Source organism: Montipora capricornis, chromosome 8 (genome assembly GCF_036669925.1).
Source record: "Montipora capricornis isolate CH-2021 chromosome 8, ASM3666992v2, whole genome shotgun sequence".
Taxonomy (NCBI): domain Eukaryota; kingdom Metazoa; phylum Cnidaria; class Anthozoa; order Scleractinia; family Acroporidae; genus Montipora; species Montipora capricornis.
In genome coordinates this window covers 48,781,821-48,794,878 of record NC_090890.1, presented here as the reverse complement: position 1 = coordinate 48,794,878, position 13,058 = coordinate 48,781,821, and the positions used below count along the sequence as shown (strand labels likewise).

General features: G+C 38.6%; 1 protein-coding gene across 3 annotated transcripts in view; it reads left to right on the top strand.

Moving 5' to 3' along the window:
- Positions 1 to 2,461: 2,461 nt before the first annotated feature.
- LOC138060571 (polyunsaturated fatty acid 5-lipoxygenase-like) overlaps positions 2,462 to 13,058 on the top strand; it is a 37,668-nt gene continuing 27,071 nt past the window's right edge. For all 3 annotated transcript variants that reach the window (XM_068906416.1, XM_068906415.1, XM_068906413.1), the window contains exon 1: positions 2,462 to 2,527. The gene's annotated coding sequence lies outside the window, so the exon portion shown is untranslated. The remainder of the gene's footprint in view (positions 2,528 to 13,058) is intronic.

Genomic DNA, 13,058 nt, shown 5'->3' with positions numbered 1-13,058 from the left:
CGCTTACGTACAAACCTAAATATAAACAAACTACGAACTCTCGCGAAGATTCTAGACAGTAACGCTTGTCACGCAATGCTATTTTTCGTAACAGGGTGCTTGAACCGCCGACAGTGTTCCCGGTCACACTTGCTGAATTCAGCTGTCACGCAGAAATCAAACATGGCATCATATTCGTGTTCGATTTTATTTCTTGGACTCCAAATCAGCGATAATAGATAAATTTTCATTTTAATGCCTTTCTAAAGCCGTATTTAGTCTAGACTTAACAGAAAAAGCAAAAAAAAACTAAGGTATGTTAAAATCGCTGCGTGTGAAAAATACTGCATGCGTATGCCATCGCATGACACTGTCCCTTTAAATGGCTTCCAATCTTTGAAATGCATCGGCCAGTAAGAAAAAAACCTCAGTATGTATGAAGTAAAAACATTACACCATGGAAAGTGCTTGAACGAATTTTATTCCCTCGTCGCCATGCATAAAAAAACTCAATCGTTCACTGCGCTCACTCGTTCGATTTTTTGATGCATCGCAACTCGTGAATAAAAATCGTTCGTACCCACTTTTCATGGCAGAATCTCTATTTATTATATACATACTGAGATTTACACACTGAAAAGCCGCAGAGTAAATTTTCGTTCGCAAACCGATGTAAACCAATCAAATGTCGCGTATCGCTTTTCCCACATGTGAGAAAAGCGATACGTCCAATCAGGAGCCGCGTATCATGTTTTTTCACGTGTGAGCCGTACGGCAAGTTGAAGTTTTCATTCAAGGCTGGTTGGCGCGGTTTCGCACACCGCACAAGCCATCGCTTTGCAAGTCTGAAGAGAGCAAATAGTTTTTATTCGCATTTCTTCCATCGTTAATATTGAAAGTTCCTGTCTCGGCGAAAGCCATGAGTGAAAAGCGTTTCGTTATCCATGATTCTTCGGTAGAAGAGTACGTCGAAAGTCTTGAAAACAAAAACACACAAGGGAAAACTAAGTGAGACGTAAAACTTTTGAACGATTTTTTAAGAGGCGAAAAAAAGGAAGAGCGAGGGTTGTCAGCAATTACTCCAGAGGACCTCGACAGGTATCTAGCAGAATTTATTCGCTCTGTCAGACGTAAAGATGGAGGAAAATATGAGCCCTCAAGCTTGAGAAGTCTCTTGGCAAGCGTCGAACGGCATTTAAAGAAAAATAGTTACCCAGCGAGTATTTTCAGCGATAGACAGTCTCTTGTATCACTGAAACAGAAAGGAGGTGGAAAATAATTCGAATTGAGGAGTCAGACTCCGACTAAACAGCCTTGAACTCAGATAAGCCAAATTTATTTCATAAGTTTTGGATTTTATTTGAGCTCTTTCCCTTTTTACGAAGCTGCTTTCTTTCAGTGATTGTTGTTTGACCACATTTGTTTAAATAAAACTTGTCATAATTTAAGGAGGGTGTTCAATCTCAGTGTGTATATAACAAACATAATACCACATGGAAAGTGCTTTGTACGGTGTTTATACACTCGTTGTTTTGTATCAGAAATCGAACGAGTGAGATTTCTGATAACTCGTGTGTAAACACCGTACGCGCGCACTTTCCATGGAGTATTCTATACATGTATATCATTATCCATCCTGACCAATTGCTCATCGATTCTATCTAGGACGTTCAGCTTTCCAACTAGTTCTGTACATGTAGGTCTCTTAAGAAGGCGTCACCGTACATGAGGCATAGGTTTTCCTCTTCAGAACTGTAGGGGGAGTGGAACGTATTTTGGGGGTGAAGCCCCCCCCCCCCTCCCTGAACTGGAACACCGTGCTCTCTTCTCACACGATTTTGGTGGCATATCCTCGGCTTTTGTGATAAGTTGAAGATAGATAAGTTTATCCGTTTGCTTGAGAGGAGTTTATGCCGGAGGACGAAAATTTACGTCTACTCCATCAACCATCCCAAACCAATCATGTTTTTTATACTTTTTTCTATTGTTAAGTATATTCATGTGTGGAAAGGCTATCACTCTTTCAAGCGACAGTTCTGAAACCTCGCCCTGGAGACATAGATAAGAATAATGGAATGTAATTTTCTGGTGGACGAAAAAAAGGAGCTAAGGAGAGACAGAGCGATCTTTTGTTGTCGTCTATCACCATGGCTGGCGCATTCTTTTGACGTATCGTACAGATAGAAATCCTTCGTGAGCATAATTTGATCTCATCTATTTAACAGGACGATGTTCCCTTCCCAAAGAAACAACACGATCGAACCTCTAGATCGATCTTGGTAATCACGACTCCGGTTAGATAAAACAATGGTTGGTACCTATTGCATTAATCACAGTATTTTCTGATTCTCACACCATGCTTACGAAAAGTATCAACATAAATCCTCTTAGCGCCTTAAAGTAGACGGATTAAAATGAGATGTCAACCTGTCACTCAAAAACCTGACGTCCCAAAATTAAACGATTTCACAAACTATATACTCGAGGTATCTACGTGTAGTGATCACACCAATCGAGTGCTTCATTGAGGCGTTATATCGGCCTTAAGGTACGTTTAGAATATTCTTGTTTTTTTAGATTTAGCATGAAGAAAGATAATGAAGCAAGAACTAGATATCAAAAATAAGTAATTACCAGTGACTGCTGGACCTTTAGTAATCTCTCTTTCGCATAAAATGTTATCATTCAAAGATAATCAATTTTATAGCCAATACATGGGAATTAAGCCACACCTTGATTCAAGTCAGTTATACCATGAATGATTTCATGGATCCCTAGTATTTCCTCGCTATACCTACGAGCCTTTAAGCCGAGTGTGACTACCATAGTAAATGTATAGCCAGTGGAATATCACACGAGTTGTGCTCCGTAATTATTAGGGACCTTAAGGTCTACGACGTGACGGCGACTTCAACGAAAACGTCATATCGAAATATCACTTTGCTTTATCATAATTCTTTCGCGGTTATTCTATTTCGTTCAGGTTTTACAATTTGGGCGAAGTATCCTAAAAATAAAGTGGTACGAGCAGTTACAAAGTGACAATAGAGAATGAAACAAAGATTCTCTTTTGCATGCTCACGTTGCCGTCAAAACCTCAAATTTGGTGATTTCACGTCGTCCTTACGCAGAGTACGGCAAGAATCCGTCCTAAAATCCGTGCCGTAACCAATGATATCATTGTTTTAAGGCGTTGTTGATGCCGTCGCCGTCGTAAAATCTTAAGCTCCCTATTATCTATCATGCTGTTGCATGCCTGGAATGGAGCTAATTACTTCTGTAATATTTTTCGCTAAAATAAATACCGTTCTTTGACCGCACTATCACCAAGATTACCCTGTTCTAGGCATTTCGATTGCAACCAGGAGAGAAAACTGCTAGAAGCTCGAGACTGAAAGATTGTTGAGCGCGTAATGGAGAAGTTTAAATTTGAAACGCTTTCGTGAGGGGACACTGTACTTGAAGGCCACTTTGTTTTCTCTTTGTCGATTTGCTACCTTAAGTATTGATACTACACTAAGAGGATTTATGTTGATATTTACCATAAATATGGTTTGAGAATCAGAAATTGCTGTGATTAATGTAATAGGTACCAACTATTGTTTTGTCTTGTCGATCTAGAGGTTCGATCGTGTTGTTTCTTAAGGAAGGAAACATCGCTCTGTTAAATAAATGAAATCAAATTATGCTTACGAAGGTTTTCTATCTGTACGTTACGTCTAGAGAATGCCGCCAGCCATCTGTTGATGGACGAAAACAAAAGATCTCTCCTTGACTCCTTTTGTTAGTCCACCAGAAAATTTACATTTCATCATTGATATGTGTGTCTAGGGAAAGGTTTCAGAACTGTCACTTGAAAGAGTGACAACCAAATTTTATTGTAAACACCGCCAAATCCGCAACGTGGCGCGATAGTCAGGTTGTTTACCATTTAGAAAAAATTTCGGGAAATTCCGGTTGGTTTGGCTCGTTCCACTGGAAAATTTCCGGGAGCAGCGGGACGTCTGAAAAGGTAGTCCCGTTTTCCAGTTGGAAACTTTGCGATGGAAAGGTCTCACCAGTTTCAGGCTATTCACGGCCATATGTTAATTTTGGCAACTACATAAATGTATATTTTTTGTTATTTGTACACACGAATTCGAGACTTTACTTTTAAAGGAGAGACAAAGATAATTAGTACTTTTAAAATTCAATTTATATAAATGGTATCGCAAATTTGCTTACAATTATGGCGCATGAAAACTTGCAAAGAAAATGGAATAACCTCGGTTTTAAAAATAATCAATGCGAAAACATTATTTAAAATATGTAACGTGAATAAAAGTACGTTAGTTCTTATAAAACAGTTCGCATAAAATACAAACACAGTCTTTGCTTTATAGAAGCACGGTTTTTGCTCTGTCGCTGAGCAATTCGTTAAACTCACCATTCACGAGCTCGCCCAGCAATTCATTGGGTTGAGCTGTAGGTGCCTGTAAGAGGAACGCGGAAGAAATACCGCAGCCCAAGTTCGCGTCTGTAGACAGCGTGTAATAATACCGTTGATTATGAAGCCTAAAAAAACGCTCAATTTAACGTTCATTCAATAAATTAATAATGCCAAATTCTCCGAAATTACTTAACATTACATCCTTAGCAACGCACCCCAAAAAATGTCAGTGGGCCCTTAAGGAGGCTCGAAAGGGTTTTCAGCTGAGCGCGCGCGCGTAAGCCACACACGCAATTCGTAAGCTGCTTGCGTCAGCTTATGATTTAAATGGGTCACCAGAAATGAACAAATACCGCTAATTTCGCTTACCTTTCTCCAATTCCTATATACATGGCATATAAATAGACATCTCCTATTCACGAAAACTACGAAAATTCTACTTAAACGGTTTAATAGTTACTTAAATCCGTTTGTGTTGACCTGTAGCTCCACTCGCGCGCGGACTCGAATGAGCGGGTGACGCATGCGTAAATGCTGATCTTGTAACCCCCTAATTTTTCCTGATTTTGCAAATTTACTCGTTTATATCTCTGCTTCTGGACGGTGATTTTTTTTGATTTTTTGCATGTTAGCTTAGATTAATTTAAACCGTTTGTCTTTCAAATTTAAAAAAATTTTGTAGATGAAAAAAGTTATTAGAGACACAATTCAAAAAAACTTATTTTTCTGAAAAACTGACCTACAGATTTTGTTGAATTTTAAATATTTTAGAGAGTATGTCTAACATTATCCGGTAATGATGAATGGGAAAATTTCACAGTCCCGTTTCTTCAAAAAGGACCACATATGTTGATTTTAAGGCTCAAAGAAATGCCTAATATCGCTGCCATGGTAACATTATTTTGGAGGAAAACATAATGTGAGAAATCTACGATAGGTACTTAATACCCCGGCCAAATTTCGTCTTGATATGATTGCCCTAACTGTATCTAAGGACAGAATATGTTTATTTGTTTGAAAAAAGGAGAAACTATTTCGAGCCTCCTTAACGTTCATTCAATAAAATGAATAAAACTGACTCACCTCTTGTGTATTCTTGTGCGTTTTGGTGCTTATTTTACCGTTTCGGGAATTCCGTGTTTTCACTGTCCTAGCTAAGACGATGTCAAGGCAGCACACTAAGATTTCGACCGTAAGCTCGCATAGTCAGCTCAGAGGCGGTTTGCGCCTCGAAAATCCATCCCAGCCGCGATTTTTTCACGCAAAGCTAAAGCCCCATCATTTGCAAACCTCGGTGAATGTTTCGTCGTCAAAAATCCCCACGAACTTGGCTGGAAATGAGCATTTTCTGCTTCCGATTCCACGATAGCTGAAGATTTTAAAACTGGTCACGGAGCTTGGGTCCGAAGTCAAATTAACTCCACCCGATGAGGTGCAGTCATTTCATGTACAACACTTACCCCATCCCCACAGCGTCGCTCGTTACAGTGGAGCTGTTCGAGAAGCCGCTGTGGGGATGAGGTAAATCGCGGCTGGGATGGATTTTCAAGGCGCAAACCGCCTCTGAGCTGACTACGCGAGCTTACGGTCGAAATATTAGTGTGCTGCCTTGACTTCGTCTTAGGACAGTGAAAAAACGGAATTCTCGAAACGGTAAAATAAGCACCAAAACGCACAAGAATACACCAGAGGTGAGTCAGTTTTATTTATTTTATTGAATAAACGTTAAATTGAGCGTTTTTTTAGGCTTCATAATCAATGATATTTTATTTCCCATACAAAGTCTTATAACGCGTTTATATTCTCAACGGCTGCCTGTAACCCAATACCGCTTGCACTGAAAGGTCATCTTCCCACTGGTAATTAATTATTACTCGCTCTCTAGTGACGCGAACTTGGGCTGCCTATGCGTTCCTTAGCTTTTCCTTCCTACCTTCGAAAAAAGGTTTTTAGCAGTTTTTCTGTCAGTCTTTCACAATCTTTAATGTCTTTGGCAAATTTGTTTAGTACGCATTTCAGTGTTTCTGACGGTGTACCAAAAGCAAACAAAAAATAACATGTTTATTACAATGTGGAAACCCCTAGAGGCTAATGAGAAATCAATTTGTTTTCGTCCACCAACATGGCGGCGATAATGTAACGTGAAGATGGAAAAAAATACTTTTCATTTAACAGAACGAAGTTTCCCTTCCCAAGGAGACAACTCGATAAAACCTTTAGATCGGTCTTGATAATCCCGAATTGGGGTACACAAAGATGGTACCTGTTGGATTAATAACAGCAATTTTTGATTCTCAAACCACACTTATGATAGAGATTAACATGAATCCGCTGAGTGCACGATCAATACTTAAAGTGGAAATTAAAATGAGATGTCAACCTGTCACTCCAAAAGTTGACATCGAAATTTTAAGAGATTTCACCAATAATATCTACTCGTGGTGATCACTTCAACCGGATGCTTTATTGCAGCGGCGTCATATCGGCCTTAAGATACGTTTAGAATTTTTTTTTTTTTTTAGATTTAGCATGAACAAGACTAAGAAGAAGATCTTTCAGATCTTATAACCGCGCTTTAAAAATTTATCTGTTTTCTTACCACTATAGTCGTAACGTAGTGCACATTCCAAAGCAGTCCTTGTTGATTCACTGATGATCACTTGATCAATCTGTAGCACAACAACTGACAACAACGACTGCACACGAAGTTATTGCACTATCACTTATTGCCGAGGTGAAATCTCCGATTGCACCATCAGTCGTAGCCGTTGTAAAATCTCCGTTGACGTAATGGTCTTAATTACTCTGGAACTTTCTTTGGGATATGTATGGGTATGAACGATACGATAATAAAAGTATTCACAACTTACAGCTTTCTTTCTTAAAAGTCACGATTAAATTTATTTGTTTTTTTTACACGAGTAAAGGGCTAGCAAAGTAGTCACACGAGTCACATTATTCAAGAATTACGTTATCCACGGCTATCTTTAGTACGGTGGTTATTTCCCTACCAATGAAAGTTGCAATGTCGACAGATTCAATTCCATGGATGACGTAATGGCTTTTTATGTATTTAATACTCGCTTCGAATAAAGAGTTTCAATAACACAAAAAGGCAATATATTTTGTACTAAATAAAGAGTTGAATATTCATAAAATTTAAAGTACATTAACGTTTTAACAGCTTTTGACGAATAAACATCACAAGAAGATCTTTCAGATCTTATAAACGCGCTTTGAAAATTTATCTGTTTTCTTACCCCTATAGTCGCAACGTAGTACACATTCCAAATCAGTCCTTGTTGATTCACTGATGACTATAGACACAAAATCAGCTGATCAATCTGTAGCACAACAACTGACAACAACGGCTGCACACGAACGTACTGCACTACCACTTATAGCCGAGGTGAAATCTCCGATTGCACCATCAGTCGTAGCCGTTGTGAAATCTCCGATAACGTAATAGTCTTAGCTTTCTTTCTTAAAAGTCACGATTACATGTTTCAATAACACAAAAAATATATATAGATTACTTCATGGTTGGTGAGTGCGTACGATTTTTATTCACGAGTCGTGAAGGACCGCGTAAACGAACGAGTGAGCGAAGCGAACGAGTGAGTTTAACGATCCTTCACAACGAGTGAGTAATAAAAATCGTACAAACGAGCCAATCATGAAGTAATTTGTTTATTATATAAGTACAGAGATCATAAAGTTAACGATGTAAGTGTTAATGGTGAGGCTATCAAACCACCGATCGTGAACAAAAGCCCTAAACAAATAGCAAAATATTTTTGAAATAAAAGAAATCTTTACCTTCCATACCTCGCTTGAGCACTTTTAAAACTTTTTAAGATCTTCTAAGTATTTTTGTGGAGAAACTAAGCTATAAAATATCAAAAACTTTGAAAACCATACACCAGTCGGCCGCCATGTTTACAAATCTGTGCACAGGCCACCCGCGCCAAAGTTCAACATCATATTAGCCAATCAAAAGGCTGATACGACAAATTTTCACTAGTGAAAATAACGATATAGCCAATCAGAACGTCGATACGTCGTTTTTCACCAGTGAAAAAAATCGTATGACCAATCAGCTGGCTTCTCTAGCGCAAAGAGACTATTTTAAAAGTCATGATTACATGTTTCAATAAGACACAAAAATATATATATTTTGTTGTAAATAGAGAGCGGAATATATTCATAAAATTTTATGTACATTAAAGTTTTAACAGCTTTTTGGCGAATAAACATACTAAGTTGCGTGACTAGAAGTTCCACTGACTATGTGCTGAGTGTAAGTCTGGTTCAGCTCTCCGACAAAACGAAAAAAAATATAAAAATAATAGCCGATTGCAGAGCAAGAACCGCGCTCGGCCCATGGCCGCGCGGTTAAAAATAACGTGCAGACCAAGAACCGCGCTCGGCCCAAGGCCGCACGGTTGATGAAGCGAGAACTAGACCTGTAAAATGAGTAATTATAGTAACTGCGTATGCTGAACCTTTACTAATCTCGATTATGCCTAAATTGTTATCAAGACATTCGAAGATAATCGGCTTTATAGGGAATACATGCGAATTATGCCACACCTTGATGTGAGTCAGGTATATCATGAATGATTCCATGGATCCCTTGTATTTTCTCGGTATACACACGAGCCTTTAGGCTTACTGTGAAAGTAAATGTATAACCCGTACCTCTAGGTATGTTCCGTAATTGTTTTATACCATGTAGTTGCATGCCGGGAAGGTGCACTGGAGTTCCGAACTTCTAGAATATTTTTCGCTTAAATAACCTTTTTTGACCGCACTATCAAAAAGATTACCCTGTTCTAGACATTAAGATTGCAACCAGGAGAGGAAATTGCCTAATGAAGGAGTCTAAATTTGAACTTCGCTTTTTTGCGTGGACGCTGCACTTAAAGGACACTTTATTTCCTCTTTGTCGATTTGAGGAACGCGGGGCTTCGCTGTACAAACAGAAAAAATATTAGTGTTCTTCGGGTTTTTGATTAACTTTTGAATCTTGGATAAATTTACACAATTACGGAAGACATTTTCAAACCAGTGAAAAAAAAAAAAAATTAATGGACATCCGAAATCACTTGTTCAAAAAACAATATGGGCAGCGCTCTTTTATTAACAGACTAGCTTAAAACTTTTCCTGAGTTAATTCGAATGATACGCTCATGCTTAAAACCTAAAAGAAATAATGATAAAATTAACAAATAAGTGGCACTTTCACTCCGACTCTAATTTTAAAGTTAATTGACCACTTATAACATTTTTATCAAACTTTTTCCTTATTCCCTAGTTCCTTAGTCCAGCTGGTTAAATACCAACTTGAACGAAAATAGACATTTCATTTTCTGTAATGACATTTATATTTTCATGAATTTCAATTTAGGTTTTCGTTACCCAGCTGAACACCTAACTAAACAATTTTAATTTCGCACAAGCGTTCATGACCATGCGAATTTTCTGTCTTGATATAAGCGTCCAACAACTAAAAACAAAACGGTAAATAAGTCTTCTTAAAAAAAAAACTTTCATACAAGATGAAATACGTCTTTCTAGTTTTTCCCAAATCTAGAATTTGAACAAGATGATTGTGCACCTGCACTTAAATTAATATAGCGAAAATTTAGAAAAAAGACTGAGAATTTTCATTATGCTTCTCGTTTGAAGTAGTATGAAGACTCCTTCCAGCAACTTTTCCGGGATAGATTCTTGAACTGGACGACACGTGTGGGTCGAGTTTGTCGGCTCTCTGTTCAACTCCTGGAGAGATTTCCTGAAAATTTCTTACGCAATCGCTTTGGGATAAATTTTCAGCTAAATGGTGTCGACAATTTTATCTTTCATCAAAGTTGAAATAGCGTCTTTGACCGGGAATTTCAGTGCACACTGAGAACGGTATAAAATCCAAATTCGCCAAAAAATTGAAAAACGCTGACATCCGTTTTGTACATTGAACTGTATTAACATAGTCCAAAGAATTTGAGCTGAAACGGACAAAAACATTTTGAATTGTAGCTCTGTAAAAGATCGACTCTTTGGCAAAAGCTGAGAAAACGTCCAGTAAAGTTTCATGGTCAAATCACGATATTGCTGCAACACTGTAAATGTGCTTTTTCGGGGCTTTTTTAAGACTAGATGATTAAGTATTTAAGTACTCAAAGTCACATCGTTTCTATTTCTGCCAAAATAATTAACAATTATTCCTCGAGCCCGAATGGGCTCTGAGTCAATAGCCCATCTTTCGCTAAGTAAAGCTATACTTTAATTGTTGTTTTGGTTTTCAAAGCCGGCGCTTTTCGCTACTAGTGGGCTATAACAAATAGCCTACTAGTAGCTCAACCAATCAGAACGCAGCATTGATAATAGACCACTAGTTGGATTTTACTAAAATCCGGATATACGTCGATATATCTCGAACCTATGACAAAACTTTAATTTAAATCAACTTTTTAGAAGATTCCGCCACAATTTGGGATCATCGTCAGTTGTCACTGAACTGGTTAATCCGTGAGTCGCAAGCATCCTCTCCTGGCTACTGATGGCTACCTTAGCGGAGTTTATTTTGATTCCAAGGTCCTTGAGGCGGTACAGTTGCGTGAAGGGTTCAGGATCGCTAATAGCCCACTGAAAAATTAGTGAAAGCCATGACATGTTTTGCAAAATGCTCCAGCTTCCTTTTTAATACCAGGCCACCAGAACTTAGTTCGTAACCGTTGTTTCATGTTCACCATCACGGCATCACAAAACTCTCTGGTACCAGGACTGCTTCCTCCAGGCCAACTGTGCTTCTTGGCTTAACGCGATAAAAATATCCCAAATTGCATTGTGTGCTTGGGCTAGCCGTCTCTTGAGCCGGCTGTAAAGGCCGCATTGTACTCAGGACCAAACAAATGGTTCTCCTTTCTTTGTCAATATCCTCAGAGGCTAGCTCTAGATCTGCCACTGTCTCAAGGTCAGGGATAAATGTTGCTTTGAAATCCACTAGACCTTTAATAGTCAAATACGTTTGTGACTTCTGACACATTTCCTTGATCACCTGCTTGGCTTAATTAACAGCCTTGACGTTCTCTTTGGATGTTCCAGTCCCTTGCTGTTCCGGGACTCCCGCTTACCCCGCCCCGAAAATGCCATATTCAGGCGGGATAAGAGGTAGTACCGGAACCTAGATGAGAGCCTTGGCATATGAAACAAACATTTCTCTTTGTTAAGGATAAGACCTAGCTTATCGTGATCAGCTCTATCAGGCCCGAACCGTGACTGATTAGTCTGAAATAAATGTGTTTATTAAAAACTGAATCACGGATATAAGAATTCCAGCATTTTCATTGATTGGCTCGCCGGACACAGGCTATCAGTTTATATACTTGCTGTACCAAATATGGTCAAGGAACGCGTCAGCAATAAAACGAGCTGAAAACTCTTTTGCAGCTCTGGAAAAAAATGGCCCGGCGATAAAATCCGTTTTGGACCGGAACTGACAGGGGCAGAAATGGATGCTTTAGTCGACAATACGTAATCTATCAACTTTATTGGTCTCATAAACAATAATAATATGAAAATATGTACAAATAGTAAAACGATAAGAATGAATAAAAGACCAAAAGGGATTGCGCGAACGGGAAAAGTATCCCATGCGAGGCGCAACCCTGAAATCTAATTAAAAATCTAAAAAGAAACCTATATTAGTTGAATTACAATAAATCTAATTAATAACTAATAGTGTACAGTAAGGAACAAGTGAAATCAGTCAGATAAAATTAAGAACGGTGGCAAGGACAGTTACGTGAGAGGAACCATGTGCAGGGCTTGTCAATATTTTAAGTAGTGTCCAGTAAAGTAAAATAAGTGGCGCGCAAAAACTTTTTAAACAAACTTAGACTAGAAAACTTGTCATAAGAGGCTAGATTACCGATAAAATTCCAGGGTTTTATGTTTCTATTGAAAAAAAGAGGCCTGAAAAGTCGCGGTTTTACAGTAAGCAGATTTTAGTACGAGGGTAGGATTCTTAGAGCGAGATCGGCCATGTGTGATAAAAGTAACATATCGACCGATATTTAGGTCGCGGTATATCCAAAGATACAATTATAGAGAAAAACAAGATCTCTAGTTCTTAGTATCCAACGAGTTGCGCGTCTCAGGACCCTTTCCAAGATCGTCCTTAGATCGACACTAGCAGGAGACCATACCACTGTCGCATAGGAGAGCTGTGATTTCACGAGGGATAGATAAAGAGTCCTCCTGACTTTAATGCCGGTGATAAGAGGACAAGTTCTCTTTAGGAGACCCAGCATCTATTGGCCCTAAGAACAATTCGCGTAACATGCAAGTCCCACGATAGATTGCTAGAGATAGTAACGCTAAGATCTTTTTCTTCATGAACGCGTTGTAAAATTACATCACCAAGGTGATATTCGTGAGTTACAGGTGTTTTCCTTCGCGAGACTGTTAAAGTGCCCCTTGGACGAAAATTCATATATTTTTTTCGCCCTTATTCTGCTACAGAATAAATCGTTGGGTTGATTACTATGTGTAATTGACAAAGAACGTTGACAACAAACCCTCTAACGTAATAATTTTCAGCTCCAAAGTGTCTTAAAATTTGGCCGCCATTACCGAACTTCGTTCT